The following is a 12,181-nucleotide window of genomic DNA, read 5'->3' on the forward strand; positions in this document are numbered from 1 at the left end:
TCATCCAAGATGGCGTCCCGTAGATTCCGATTAGCTGATAGAATCAGAATTAAGGTAGAAAAATCCTATTGGCTGATGCAATCAGCCAATAGAATTGAAGTTCAATTCTATTGGCTGATTGGAACAGCCAATAGATTGCAAGCTCAATCCTATTGGTTATTAATATATTAATAACAACATATCTACCTTCGACATCTGTAATAGTAAAGAAAATTTTATATTGTAGTCATTTTCTAAGTAATATACCCCTCTACTTAAAGGGACAGTCAAGTAAAAAAAAAAACTTACATGATTTAAATAGGGCATGTCATTTTAAACAACTTTTCTATTTACTTTTTTCACCAATTTTGCTTTGTTCTCTTGGTATTCTTAGTTGAAAGCTAAACCTAGGACGTTCATATGCTAATTTCTTAGACCTTGAAGGCCGCCTCTAATCTGAAAGCATTTGGACAGTTTTTCACCACTAGAGGGCATTAGTTCATGTGTTTCATATAGATAACATTGAGCTCACGCACGTGAAGCTCCTAGGAGTGAGCACTGATTAGCTAAAATGCAAGTCTGTCAAAAAAAATGAAATAAGGGGGCAGTTTGCAGAGGCATATTTACAAGGTAATTACAGAGGTAAAATGTATATTATTATAACCGTGTTGGTTCCTCATATAATATAATTAGATTAATTTGACATGAGCTATTTCTCATAAAACCATGGTGATTTGAACTCATAATCTTGTTTACATGTATCCCTTCAAGTATCTTTCCTACTATTGATGTCAGACTAACTGGTCTATAGCTTCCTCAATCAGACCTACTCCCCATTTTAAAAAATAGCACCACATCAGCTTTACGCCATATGTTCACATTTCTTAAGTGAGCATTGAGGCAATAAGAATTGTAGAAAGTAGAAGACACAAGACAATTGCTTTAGTTAGGATGTGTTGTATCTGTTTAATGAAAATGCTCTATATCTTTATTTTCCTTTTTGCTACACTTGTCTCTACAAAACTATATTATTAATTTAATCCTTCCCCCTCACCACCTGCTTCATTCATTGGACCATCTATTTTATATTCACATATTCTTGAACGCTCTCTCTTCCCTGCTCCACATCCCAAATACACTCTCAATACTGCAAAGATGTATCTCACCTTATGCCACTCTCTCTCTTGTTCATATCTGCTAGTGATATCTCTGCCAATCCTGGTCCCCCTACAACTTCTTAATCTTGTCCGCCATATATGCCATTCTATAAACCTAGAAACCAGAACCTTACTCCAATTCCTTGTGAATCTAAAGTCAACATCCCCTTCAGTTGCACTCTGCAACACTGATTCCGTTTGCAACAAGCATACTTCTATCCTTGATCCATTCCCTTAACCTTATAGAAACTGCTATCACCCTCAGACACAGCCTCCCCTGCTGCATTGTCACATGGGTCTCTACTTCAGCCACACTGCTAGGCCTGGAAACAGACAAGGAGTGGTGAATACATTTTACTTTCCTCTTGTTGAACATTTCAACTAATGCAGCCCATCATCTCCCTCACATTTACTTCCTTTGAAGCTCACATGATTCGCTTATACATATTGTGGTTATATATCGTCCCCTGTCTTTCAAACTCACATTTTGCTGCCTGGCTACCTTATTTCCTCTCCTTTTGAAAAAAAAGCTTTCACTTCCATTTTTTGTTAAATAATACATATATATATATATAATTTATTTTGTATCTATGAGAGGCATTTATCTTCTTATAAACAAGGAATAGAGAGTGTAATTACTGTAATTACCTTAATTGCTAGATAGTTAAAGTGAAGAGTATGTTTGTTGAAAAGTTTAGTCACTTTAGCAGAGAAATCCCATAAAGATCATCCTGTAGGCATGAAGAATGGCCAACTTGGTAGCATACCTTCATCTTTGGATTTTATACACACACTATATAATATATATATATATATATATATATATATATATATATATATATATATATATATATATATATATATATATATATTTATATATATATATATATATATATATATATATATACACACACATATATATATATATATATATATATATACATACACACATACATACAGTACATACACACATACATACAGTACATACACAGATACATACATATATATATATATATATATATATATATACATACATACATACATACACACACACATATACATACATACACACACACTATGGGCTCCATGTATGAAGCAGCAAAAGCTCTTGTGGGGCAGGTTCGCATATGCTTCCCGCAATGAAAGAAGCAGTGATCATTAGTCCGCTACTTCTTACACTCTCCACCACCTCAGAGGCTTGATCTCAGTGATTGACAGTCCCTTCACTGATGCAAATAAAGGGGTGGGCATTACACACATTGGAGTGTGTAATGATACATACGGGACAACAGATCTGCTGCCCTTATCAGTGAAGGAAAAGCGGACAGCTTCGCGAGTTGAGAAGCTGTCCGCCGCCTTTTAGTACATGGGGCCCTATATATATGTATTTATGTGTGTATATATATATACACACACACACATATATATACATATATAACAAAAGGATATGTTTGCGCTTGGGGATATGGTGCTGGTACTTGGAATTGGACTAAAATACAAACATAAAGTACAAAGTACAATAGTTAGATACCCAGTTGTGCTATGGGGTATCACTTCTATTTGTATATATGTGTGTTTATGTATATATATATATATATATATATATATATATATATATATATATATATATCTCAAAGTCCTGTGTAGGAATGCACACCATATATTTAGTAGCAGCTGCCAGGGTGCAATGTCAAAACAGTATGTACTATGCAAAAAAGGCAGCACTCACTGGTCATTTGTAAGTAAAATTTAGCTGTTAATAATACAAAAAGTTAAAATCTTGGGAAAAACATGACGTTTCGATGCCTAACTGGCAGTGAGTGCTGCCTTTTTTGCATAGTATATATATATATATATATATATATATATATATATATATATATATATATGCAATTGTATATATATGCATATAATTTTATTAATTAGATATATACATACGCCTATAATACTAAATGAAAGATAATCTAGTGTGTATACATACAGTAGTTAGTCACCAGTGAGTAGAATAGGTTTGTCACTTGGTATCAATGCCAGTCCAGCAAATGTGGAGTATAGTAGGGCAGTTCACAATAATGTCATGTTATAACACCATGTGTAACAGTTCCCCAAAAGCCTCTAGTCTTGGCTGCTTCATCCAGAATAGGAGTTCCCTTTTTGGAAAGAAGATCCTCCTCAAACCTTTCTGCAAAGATAGAGAGTGGACAAGTGCACAAGGGGGCACTCCTAGTGAAGATCGTTTGTAACAGTGGGAATTACTACAAAAGAATATATAAATGCACACTCACCAGCAACAGACACCATCTTTAATCAAGTGCTTGTTCTATACTTCATACTGGATGAGGTAGAATCATGTGAGAGTGCATTTATATATTCTTTTGTAGTAATTCCCACTGTTACAAAGGATTTTCACTAGGAGTGCCCCCTTGTGCGCTTGTCCACTCTCTATCTTTTCATATATACATATATATATGGGCAAGATCTGGAATTTTGGATATCTATATATATATATATATATATATATATATATACACATACACATTTAAACACACACATATATATTCATTAGAGTATTAAAATAGACTTAATAATAATAATTTTACTTGACAAGAATCTCCAAAATTAAAAAATAGATTTAAAACTAAAGAAAAAATATATAGTTTTGATTATAAAATCTTACAGAATAATGACTAGGAATAACACTTATACAGTTATACATGAAAATATGTTCATAAATCGTAGAATCAATAGCCAAATGTTACTAAAACAAAGTCCAAGGGTGACTTTGAGATGAGCAACCAATGGACAGTCTTCCAAAGATGTCTAAGTATAATGTCATATAGTTAAGTTGCTACTGGAATGGTATACAGATGATTGGACAGTTGGTGGGCTTATAGGTGAGTGGTCAGAATACTGATTTTTGAGCCCATTAAAGCCCAGATTACAAGTTGAGGGGGATGGTATCTGTAGGAAAACTCACTTCTGAACACCTACAAATGACCTGATTTTATATTTCATATCTGAATGTATTACTCATTCGCACTGGCGTGATTGCCACAAAAAGTACAGTTGATATAAAAATTGTGTTTTTAAAGGAGATTACATAATCATGTCTTTCAGAGATAACTATTTCAATCAGTTTCCCTCTGAACCACCGCTAACCCATCTAAATGCATATATTAAGTTCCTTGTATGGGCGGACTGTACAATTTTTGTATAACTCTATGGGCTTTTGACAACTTTTACAAGCCTACAATGATTGTGTTTAAAGATGTTTTTCCTACTGTTTATTAAAGGCTCAGTTCCATTTTGGCACAAACTTTACACAAAATGGCAACTGCTAGTTTCAATGTAAAATACTTAAAATATATAAATAAATATATATTTTTAAAACAGGTTTTTTCTTCAAAAATGGAAATCTCGACCCATTTCCTTGCTGGTTAGCATCTTTAAGAGACGCTTAAACAAGAATGCTAAATCGTGAATGCGTTTTTATAGAGGACACGCCTCTATGCTTTATTAATTTTAGATTTGTTCACAACAGTTCGGACAATATAAAAAATTCATTTTTGGAAGCCAATAGATTGAGATCAATCTCATTGTGTCTGAAATATTACATTGTGACTTCATAAATATATATACAGTATGAGCTTTGGTGTATTTCAGTTTGTTTTCAAATTGGACAATTATTCTTTTTTTATGGACCATTTAAGGATCAGGTAAAATAAATCCAAGAAACAAGTCCTACATGCATATGATCTTCCCCAAACAATGCTTTATCTAAAGATAAGTTAATTTGAATTTTCCTTTTTTGATTATTGTAAGTTTAATTAAGACCTATACCATCCAGTAACTTAAAGGCAGATTTAATATTGTATATTCAATTAGTAAGCCCGCCAACAAGTAAAACACTAATGGTTAGATATCAATAAAAACAAATGATTAAAACTGTGTTTCAAAGTTGATTTAATTGCATTGACCTCAGAGTTAGAAATTGATTGAATGATAAAATCTACTAATATTACACAAAAATACGTTATCACATGAAGGCTAAAATCATTACACTTTACAAGAACATTTCTTTCCAGTCTTCGTTAATAATTATGTTTTGAACTACTGGAGGAATTTGCTTATATTAAAGGCAAGGCAAAATCTATATCACTGTCAAATTCAAATGTAATTTAATCAATAGTGCTACATAGAGTGGAACACTAAAAAAATGCAGATTTTTATGATTTTATTGTCTCACAAAGTTATAATTATAGCTTTTCTTAACATTTTATTTGTTTGTTGTAAGTGGCTATTTAAGCTGTGAAATACATGCGTTAATAAAATCAAGGCTTTCCATAATTAACAAAATATTTTATATTTTTCTAAATAAATTCAGCTATAAAGACTGCTCAGCTGGAATATAATAACCCCATAGGCAGATAAACTTTACTAGACAAAACAACATTTGTGAACATATATTTTTGTTTACAGAAACCGTGAGAAAGTAGCTTGCTCAACTATAATAATAATAATAATATTTAAATATGCAACAGAGGTGCAACCTGGGAACAATATATACAAAGAGTTAATGAAGAAAAGTGGATATGCAAAATAAGCAGTATCCAAAAGACCAGGGGCCAAGCTTATCACTTATCAAAAGTAACTCTTTGCATATAGTTTAGTTTTTTTAGATTCTAAATTATATTATTAATATTATGTTTTTTATATTTTTCTAATTTCTTTTTAATATCACACAATGCCAACAAAAACATCCCCATGAAAAACATCAGTGCCAGGTGCCAGGTTTGGAAAGTACAAACAAACTGTACAGCTACAAGACAGCATGCACATTTATTCCAGAATAAATTATCTTTCTAACTTCATTGTATGGGTAACATTTGGAAAAATAAATATTTACTTTATTTCCATCTCTTCAAAAAGTATTTAAATCTGGTCTATGATTACCCAGTACAGCTTTGCAAATAAACGAGTGAAAAAATTCCAAAAGCAAAATACAGAAAATGTATCTAAACTAAGAGAAAAGTGTTTCTGACTTAAAGGGACACTGAACCCACATTTTTTTCTTTTGTGATTCAGATAGAACATGCAATTTTAAGCAACTTTCTAATTTACTCCTATTATCAAATTTTGTTTGTTCTCTTGCTATCTTTATTTGAAAAAGAAGGCATCTAAGCTAAGGAGCCAGCACATTTTTGGTTCAGGACCATGGACAGTACTTTTTTTATTGGTGTTGTCCAATCAGCAAGGACAACCCAGTTTGTTCACCAAAAATTGGCCGGCATCTAAACTTACATTCTTGCTTTTCAAATAAACATACAAAGAGAATGAAGAAAATTTGATAATGGGAGTAAATTAGAAAGTTGCTTAAAATTGCATGCTCTATCTGAATCACGAAAGAAAAAAATTGGGTTTAGTGTCCATTTAACATGTGCTCTTCATTGTAGTAATATTCATTTTACACTTTTCTTTAACCTCAATTTTACCATAAATAATAGAATGTTTTTTAATTGGACACATGCAGTGGATTACATTTTCACAGTGGTCGAAGACTTGCAACCTTCAAAGGATGGATAAAACATTTGCACTAGATCAAAAAGCTTCTGCATCTGTTCCCCATGTAGGTTTCATCAACAAACACCAAAGTCTGCATTTGTATATTAAAGGGACATGCAATCAAACATGTTTCTTTCATGCTTCAGACAGATCATGCAATTTTTTTTTTTTTTTAAATTTTATTTATAATGTAAGCAGATAAATTAAATACATTCCAAAAATCCAGACAAGAACATAAATCAAAACAACGTATATGTTTGTTATCCTCTCTTAGGCAATCATTTCTTGCCTTTTAACTTCCATCTGCTATTTTATCATTTTATATAACCAAAAAAAAAAAAAAAAAAAAAAACCCTATTTTCTCAATTACTTACTAGATAATATAAAACAATCCAATTAGGCATTCAGTAAATGAGACCATCTGGGTCAAATTAAAATAACTCTAACAAAAACCCTAAAAAAAAAAAAAAAAAAAAGGAAAGGAACCCCCCCGCACCAGATGTTAAGTTGTACCAGTTCTGAATTTCTAAAGGGGAAGATCATATGCTCTATTTCATTAGTTGAGTGGCTTTTAATGAAGACTGACCATTTCTTAAAGAATATTTTAATATCCTTCTCACTATTTATATTAGTATCTCTTTGTTCTAGCATGCATTGTTTTTTGAGGCAATTTTTAACCTCTAATATTGTGGGAGCCCTATGACTCTTCCAGCATTTAATAATTAAATACCTGGCTGCCAATATTGAGAGTACTACTAGTTTTTCTTGAGGGTGTTGCTCTTCGCTTTGCTTTATGCAAAAAGTGACTTGTGTGAGTGTAAGACCCAGAGGGGAGGCCTTCAATGTGTTACTAAACCAATATTCGAGTTTATGCCAAAATTGTCCGATTTTCGGGCAGCTCCAGAACATGTGTTTTAAATCAGCTGCTTCTAAAGAGCACTTTGGGCATTTATCAAAGTTGCCATTATGCAATGTATATCCCTTCTGTGGCGTAAAATATGCTCTATGCAGTAACTTTGTATGAGCTTCTCTCCAGGTTGCTGAAAGTGTTACCTGGGATGCTTTTCTTATGGATTTTTGGAGAAATTTTGTGTCTATCCTGCATGGAGCAATTAGCCTATTCCACTCTGCTGTTAATTGATCTAGGAAAGAGGCTCCCTTAATGTTGTTTAAGGATATATAGCAGAAAGTTATGGACATGTGACCACTCTTCACCAAAGCCAACCACCCTTCCATCTTACCCATGTCCCAGTTCCAACCTGTCTTTCTAACCAATTCTGAGATAAAATGCCGTAATTGAAGATATGCAAAAAATTTGTTGTTTTCTAGCCTAAACTCATTTTTTAATTCCTCAAAAGTTTTTACACACTGTGTATCTTTATTAATGAGTTGCTGACACCTCTTCAGGTCCTTAGTGTGCCATTTATCAAAAATTGCCAGCTCAAGACCCGGAGGAAAATCGGGACTCCCCTTGATGGGCAAATATTGTGAAACATTACAGTTAATTTTCAAGAGATTCCTGATCTTCCACCATGCTCTAATAGGATTTGAAATCGCTTTAAGCTTTTTAATTTCTGGTGGCAATGTTTTGGGCTCACAATGTGCCAATCCTATGGGAAGAAATGGGTAACAAATGTTTTCATCTAGTAAGTTGTTGGTCACATAATTTTTAACATGGAACCAATCTGTCACTGTACGTGCTAGAAAGACTAAGTTATATAACCTAATCTCCGGGAGGGCGAGCCCTCCAAATTCTTTCCCTACTGAAAGCTTAGGTATCCATACTCTAGATCTTTTCCCTTGCCAAATAAAATTTCTGACGGCTGAGTTAAGTAATCTAATATCTTTTTCAAATAAAAGTATTGGAATGTTCTGTATAACATATAAGAGTTTTGGCAGAAGGACCATTTTATATAACGCTATTCTCCCAGAAAGTGAGATAGGTAGATTCTGCCACATTTTTAATCTTTCTAATATAGTTGACAAGATTGGTGTCACATTTAATTTATAGAGATCTGATGGATTAACTGGGATAATAATTCCTAAATATTTGAATGAATCTTTCACCTCCTTAAAGGGACATTCCCATACTGAATCTTTTTTTTCCCTCTTTAACCATAATATCTCTGATTTAGAAGCATTTATTTTGTATCCGGAGAAGGACCCAAACCTATCTATTATACTAAGAAGTTTAGGAATGTTTCTTTGTGTATCTGATAAATAAAGAAGTACATCGTCTGCGTATACCGCAATTTTCGATTCATGTTTGGTTATTGTAATCCCTTGAAGAGAGTGCCTGACTTTCATTGCCAGTGACTCAATGGCTATATCAAAAAGAAGAGGAGATAGGGGGCAACCCTGCTGCGTACCCCTCCGAATTTCAATTTCTGGTGACAAAGAATTATTAATTATTAATTTTGTAGAGGGGTTTTTATATAAATTTTCTATGAACCGAGGGAAATTATCTGTAAATTTAAATTTTTCAAGAGATGTAAATATATGGTTAAAATAAACCGAGTAAAAAGCCTTTTCGGCATCAATTGCGACTATTGCCTGATCTGAGTCACCCCCTATCTCCTCCCCCATTCCGGACTTCAAGAAAAGATATTCTGTTATTGTTAATACTTCTCTAATTTTGGAGGCAGAATTATGATGCTTAATAAACCCTGCTTGGTCTTTGTGGATAATATAGTTGAGACAGCTTTGTATTCTATTTGCTAAAATTGAAGCTAAAATTTTATATTCTGTATTTAAGAGAGCTATAGGCCGATAGGACTCTTTTTGGGTTGGGTCTTTCCCCCCTTTAAGCAATAATGTTGTGTATGAAGCTGTAAAGCTGGGTGGGATAGTTTTCCCATTGATATAGAAATCGTTATACTGATTGCACAGATAAGGGCTTATGTCTGGATCAAGAATCTTATATAGTTCATTAGGGAGCCCATCTGGGCCTGCCGCTTTATTTAATGACAATTCAGAAATTGTTTTTCTAATTTCTTACTCTGTGATCAGATTATTTAACTTAATGTTTAAATCCTCTGGGACTTCCGGACATTTAAGCTCTTCCCAGAATTCTCTAGACTGCTTTAAATCAGCAGTTCTTGAGGAGTAAATATCTTTATAGTATTTTGTAAAGATCTCTGATATGTGCTCGGGTTTTGTCAGCATATGCCCTTCCTGTTGTATTTTATCAATCATTGAGGGCTTTTTTTTCCCCTTTAACCAATCTGGCTAGTAATTTGCCCGATTTATTACCAAACCGGTACATTTTTGCCTGAAATCTGAGATTTTTTTGAGTTTCTATGAGCAATGCTAAATCATCCCTTTCTTTTTTAGCTTTGGTGTATTTGGCCCAGTAAAAGGGTGTCTTGTGGAGAAGATAGCTGTTATATGAATTTATGAGAAAATTAGTGGCTTCCTTCTCCCTGTTCTTCAATTTTTTAGATAATTTTGCAGCATATGCTGTTATTTCTCCTCTAATAACTGCCTTTGCCGCACCCCAAAATATTTCTGGCCTATCGGTGTAATCTGAGTTAAATTGAACGTATTCTGTAAATTTATCATTCAAATGTTTTTTAAATTTAAAATCATTTGCCAAGTAGTAAGGAAACCTGAATCTCCTTATTACTTTTTTTACATTGCTTAATTGTATCTCAAGAGTAATAGGAGCGTGATCAGAGATAGCTATTGATGTTATTCCTGCTTTAGTATTATAGAAACAGAGTCTCTCATCTATTAAGAATAAATCTATTCTAGATAATGTTTTAAATGGTCTAGAGATACAGGTATAATCTCGTTCATCTGGGTTTTGGGCCCGCCAAATATCTTTGACCGATAAGTTTTGGAAAAGTTTCTTAAATATTTTTGTTTCTAGATTATCCTTTTTAGATTTTACTTTTTTATTATTACTTCTCAGTCTATCTAAGGGGGATTGTGGGGACATATTAAAGTCCCCTCCTAAGATCAGATAACCTTCTGACAGAGAAAGTGCCAAGAATTGTATTTGATTCCAAAACTCATGGTCAAGTTCGTTTGGTGCATATATGTTAAATAATGTATAAATTTGCTTGGCAATCCGAATTTTTAATATTAAAAATCTCCCCTCTGGGTCACTCCTTACCTGTATCATATCAAAATCTACCCTTTTACCTAGTAGTATTGCTACCCCTCTTTTCCTTCTGATACTGGGTGAATCAACTACCTCTTTTATCCAAGAGCCTCTCAGTTTCGTCATTTCTTCAATATTTAAATGAGTTTCTTGCAGAAACATTATATCTGCTTGAAGCTTACGCATATGAGAAATTATGGCTTTCCTCTTTATAGGGGTTGAGATGCCTCCCACGTTCCACGAAATTATTTTTAATTTATCTTGTGTCTTTGTCATCTTAGGCTAAATAGTTTAATCAATTTTAAAACAACGCATGGAGGGAGAGGAAGGAAGAGTGAGGGAGAGGAAAGGGGAAAAAAAGAGAAAGGAGAAAAAAAAAAAACCCCTAATTTTTTCAATTGAATGGGTGAGGGGGGGGACTAACCCCTCCTCTATCTCCCTAACTGGGAGGGAACTCCATTTTGCTACTATATACATATTATTATTTTGCAACACCTGTCATAACAAAAGAATAATGAAAAACATAAAAATATATTGCTCTTATCTTAGAGCGTCTTATAATCACAGCCTTTAACCTGGAGAATCTAACTCTGTAAAGAAATTCTCGGCATCTTTTGCACTATCAAAAAAATGAATATTATCTCCCATAATAACTTTCAATTTAGATGGGTATATTATCATTGCCTTGTAACCTTTCTGAATAAGTTTTGTACAGATGGGTGCTAATTCTCTTCTCTTTGTGGAAGTTTCCACTGAAAAATCCTGAAACAAAAAAATCTTGGCTCCTTCTATACTAATAGGTTGCTTCTTCCTGTAATTTTGCAATATTTTAATTTTGTCTAAGTAGTTCAAAAAGCGTACTATAACTGGCCTAGGTCTGCTGGTTTTATTATTATCTGCCGGTGGGGGACCAATTCTATGAGCCCTTTCAATTATTACCTGTGTATCTGGTATTTCTAAAAGATGACTTAAAGTTCCTGTTACAAATTGAGATAGGTTTTCATATTTTTTTCCTTCGGGTAAGCCTATAATCCTAATATTGTTCCTTCGGGCCCTATTTTCTAGGTCTTCAAGTTTTAACTGCATTTTTTGGATTTTTGTAGCTGCATCTTCTAACTTAGAATCTTGTACTACTGTGAGATCCTCTATATCTGATACTCTTTGTTCTATCTCTTGTAACCTGTTCGAAAACTGTCTAATTTCCTGTGATAATAGAACTATGTCTTGCTTTATTTCAGTTTTTAAGGTTTCAAATTTTGGGGTCAAGGCTTCTGAGATATTTGTAACTAAGTCTTGTATATTGAATGAATCCTTTGTTAAATTTTGATTTGTTACATTGTGAACATCTGCCATAGAGTCTGGGACTCCCTTTGTTTTC

This window comes from Bombina bombina, chromosome 10, assembly GCF_027579735.1.
Source record: "Bombina bombina isolate aBomBom1 chromosome 10, aBomBom1.pri, whole genome shotgun sequence".
NCBI classification, from domain to species: domain Eukaryota; kingdom Metazoa; phylum Chordata; class Amphibia; order Anura; family Bombinatoridae; genus Bombina; species Bombina bombina.